The sequence below is a fragment of the Vipera ursinii genome, assembly GCF_947247035.1.
Source record: "Vipera ursinii genome assembly, chromosome: 16".
Lineage (NCBI taxonomy): Eukaryota > Metazoa > Chordata > Lepidosauria > Squamata > Viperidae > Vipera > Vipera ursinii.
The window spans coordinates 4,001,634-4,005,994 of record NC_139529.1 but is presented as its reverse complement, the minus strand read 5'-3'; positions in this window follow the sequence as shown (position 1 = coordinate 4,005,994).

Below are 4,361 nucleotides of genomic sequence, written 5' to 3'. Positions count from 1 at the left end.
CCACACCCACCCAGCCCTCAATGAAATTGACTTTGACACCCCATGCCCTAGACCAGGGGTAGGCAACCTCGGCTCTTTTATGACTCGTGGACTTCAACTCCCAGAATTCCTGAGCCAGCACGGCTCAGTTTGGAAACCTCTCCCTTTTCCCTCAGCATAGCTGGCTCAGGAATTCTGGGAGTTGAAGTCCACGAGTCATAAAAGAGCCAAGGTTGCCTACCCCTGCCCTAGACCATTTCAGACAAATGACTCTTCTTTAAAAGCTCCAGTGTTGGAGCATTCACAGCTTCTGGGGGCAGGTCGTCCCGCTGGTTTATTGCCCTCCCTGTCAGGAAATCCCTCCTTCCTCCCTGGCTGCTTCCCTCCCCGCTCGGTTTCCCTTCGTCGCTGCTTCTCCGGCCTTGGGGGGGGGGCTTTGGGGAAGAGCCCGGCTCCCTCCTCCTCCTCCTCCTCCTCGGGGCGCCCCCCAGATACGGGAAGGCTGCTCTCCCGCCTCCCCCGCCCTTCTCCCCATCGGCTCCCACCCCCGCGCGGGAGGGGGGCCGCGGGGGGGGCCTGGCCGGAGCCCCCAGGGAGGAAGAAGGGAGGGAGCGCCCCCCCAACTCCCCACCCCGCCCTGCCTGGGGAGAGACGCAGCCCGGGAGGCCCGTCAGCTCCGCCAGCCTGGAGGGGGGGGGGAAAGGAGAGACGGGACCCCAAAGCTCAAAGGGAGCCGCTCCCCCGCCCACTTTGCCGAAAACAACCTCTCGCTACTGCGCAGGCGCGCTCTGGCTGATCGAACGAAAGGAAGGCGCAGATTGGTGGCTCGGGAGAGGACGGCGATTGGCAGGAGGACTCCTCGGGGCGGTCCTTTCAAGGAAAGAGGAAAAGCTACCGATAACAGGAAAAGGATTCTCAGCGAAGTCCCGCCTCCGCTTCCGGAAACGAAGAGAAGCGAGGCACCTAATTGATTCGGCCCGCGGACGGGCTGGGAGGCAGGTAGGGCGCAGGGGGAGCGGGGGAGCCCGAGGCCTGGTCTGGCGGGACGGGCGTTGGGAGGGAGGTCTGGCCGGAAAGTCTCTCTGAGAGGCCGAGGCTTCGGCCTTCCTCCACGGGCGGGGCTGGGACTCCCCTCCGTGGAAGGGACTAAGCCGTGACCCGCCTCTCCCCCTTCTCCCCTGCAGGAGTTCGGGCGAGCCCGGCGGAGGAAGGAAGGAGGCCCCGCGGAGCAGCCCCGGGAGGAGACGGCGGGCAAGGCGCGGAAGGGATGAGCCGAAGGGGACTCCGCGAAAGGAGACCGCCTGGAGGGCGAAGCGGGGAGCGGGAAACGGGTGGAGACCCCGAGACGGGCCTGGAGGGCGGAGGGTCCCTCAGAAGAGGCGGGAAACTCGGGAAACGCCACAGAATCCAGGAAGGAGGAAAGAAATATCGGTGCCCGGAATGTGGAAAATCCTTCAAAACAAATACAATTCTTAAAAACCATCTAAGAATCCATACTGGAGTGAGACCGTATGAATGCCCGGAGTGTGGAAGGAGCTTCAGTCGGAGGGGAAGCCTTTATGTACATGAAAGGCTCCACTCAGGAGAGAAACCACATAAATGCCTGGAGTGTGGAAAGAGCTTCAGTCAGAGTAGTAACCTTTATGTACATCAAAGAACCCACACAGGAGAAAAACCTTATAAATGTCCGGAGTGTGGAAAGAGCTTCAGTGTGAAGAGCACCCTTTATAGACATCAAAGAATTCACACTGGAGAAATACCATTTAAATGCCTGGAGTGTGGAAAGAGCTTCAGTCTGAGGGGAAGCCTTTATGTACATGAAAGGCTCCACTCAGGAGAGAAACCACATAAATGCCTGGAGTGTGGAAAGAGCTTCAGTCAGAGTAGTAACCTTTATGTACATCAAAGAACCCACACAGGAGAAAAACCTTATAAATGTCCGGAGTGTGGAAAGAGCTTCAGTCTGAAGAGCACCCTTTATAGACATCAAAGAATTCACACTGGAGAAAAACCGTATAAATGCCTGGAGTGTGAAAAGACCTTCACTCAGAATGGCAATCTTTATAGACATCAAAGGACCCACAAAGGATAGAAACCACATAAAGGCCTGGAGTGTGGAAGGTGCTTCAATAAGAGGGGGCACCTTGATACACATGAAACTATCCACTCAGGAGACAAACCCTAGACAAGCGTTTATACATATCAAACACTCAAGTCACGAGAGAAATCATCAGTGTCTGGGTGTGGAAAGAGATTGTATGAGAAGTGAAGTCTTCATAAGCATCGATCCACTTGGGAGAGAAACTATACTTTGAGTGTGGAAAGAGCTTTATTGTTAAGAAACATCTCCGTGGACATTAAAGGATACAGTACATATGGGGAAAAAGCACTAAATATGCCTGAGTGTGCAGACCCTCAGTCACAACGGTGCCATTAAAATAACAATAGCATTTAGACTTATCTGCCACCCCATAGTGCTTTACAGTGCTGTCTGGGAGATTTACAAGGTAACCATTATTTGCATATTGCCCGCAACAATCTGGGTCTCATTTTACACCCTTAGAAGGATGGAAGGCTGAGACGAGGCTGAGCGCTGTCAGAATAGAACTCCAGGCTGTGAACAGTCTTCCTGCAATACTGCACTTTTAATAACTGGGCCACCAGAACTTAAAATGCGATTGATGAAATGCAAAAGGGCTTCTCAAGGGCTAAGAAGCTGCTTGAATATTTATCACAGACCTAATTACAGCTCAGGGACACGGTGGCTCGGTTAGGATGCTGAGCTTGTCAATCAGAAGGTCGACAGTTTGGCTGGTCGAATCCCGAGTGCTTGAGTGAGTGCCTGTTACTCGTCCCAGCTTCTGCCCACCTAGCAGTTCGAAAGCACATAAAAATGCAGGTAGAAAATAGGGAACAGCGTTCTGTGTGCCTTTGGCGTCCAGTCATGCCGGCCACATGACCACGGAGACGTCCTTGGAAAAGCGCTGGCTCTTCGGCTTTGAAACAGAGATGAGCACCGCCCCCTAGAGTTGGAAACGACTAGCAGGCATGTGCAGGGGAACCTTTACCTTTAATTACAGCTCAGTAAGAAAGGTGTGAACTCTTACCTTTCATTGCCATCTCAATCTTTGTCAACATGAGTGTATACTGTATTCTCAGCCCAAACATTCAAGGTGTAAGTAAACTTATGTACAGCACCATTTTATTGTTCCCTTTATTGCTACACTCTATTTAATGATTCTGCTATTCTGTGATGCCAAATAGTGGAATTTGAATAATATTACACACTTTTTCAAGGGGTATGTAATTTTACTCATTAGCTGCACACCCATGAATTTGATGCTGGTAACTATCTCCACAGGTGAATCATTAATGCAGAGAAAAGGGTGGCTGTGCCTGCCTTTTCTGAAATCGACAATGATTTCTATGGTTTTTCCGGTATTTAAAACTAGGCTGTTTTCCTTACACCAGTTCACCAACCCCTCAACCTCCTTGCGGTAACTCATTTTCATCATGACTAAGGTCCGCTACTGTTGTATCATCTGTGAACGTCACAATATGGTTGGTGGCAAACCTAGCACCACCGTCATGGGTCAACGGGGTGAACAGCAGCAGACTTAGGAGGCAGCCCTGTGGATAACCTGTGCTCAAGAAAATGATACTAGAGGTATTTGTTCCAACTCGCACATATTGGGGCCTGTTGGTAAGAAAGTCAAGAATCCAGTTACATAAAGTGTTTCAGCCTAAAAGGCCCAGTTTATCTACTAGATGCTTGGGAATGATTGTGTTAAATGCCGAACTGAAATTGTGTGGTTGAAAACGCACCTCATTTGACTCGTGATACTTTTCCCCTTGTGAAGATTCTTTTAATGCAATGCACATTTCAATGGTTATGCTTAATATTATGGGATGTTATTGCCTATATGTGGAATAACTGAGCAGGATGATTTCTTCCGTTCAATTAAGTCTTGTTTTGTACTTTTTCTAATATATGGCATATAAAATGAAACCAGATTCTGTGTCCTGGATGCCCTCTTTTCATTGAGGGAAATCTTTTTGTTATAAGTCTAATAAATTGCCTTTAAATCATCATCCCACTCAATTCCTAATTGAAGCAAATGTGCCATGGCTCAATCTAGGTCTAATTTGGCCTTCATTGTGGGTGTGAAAGAACGGCTCCATCTCATTTTTGATATAATCTATATGGGTTTTCCAAATGTCAGCATCATGTAAAGCCATCCCCAGATATATGAAACTCTTGTAAATTGGATGCTGTCTATGGTCTCCTTGTCTTCAAGGCTTTTTAGCAGAAACAAGAGACTTTGTAAAGCCAACAAAGCTCCGTGAGATACTATCCATATCCTCAGCATACAGGAAGAAGG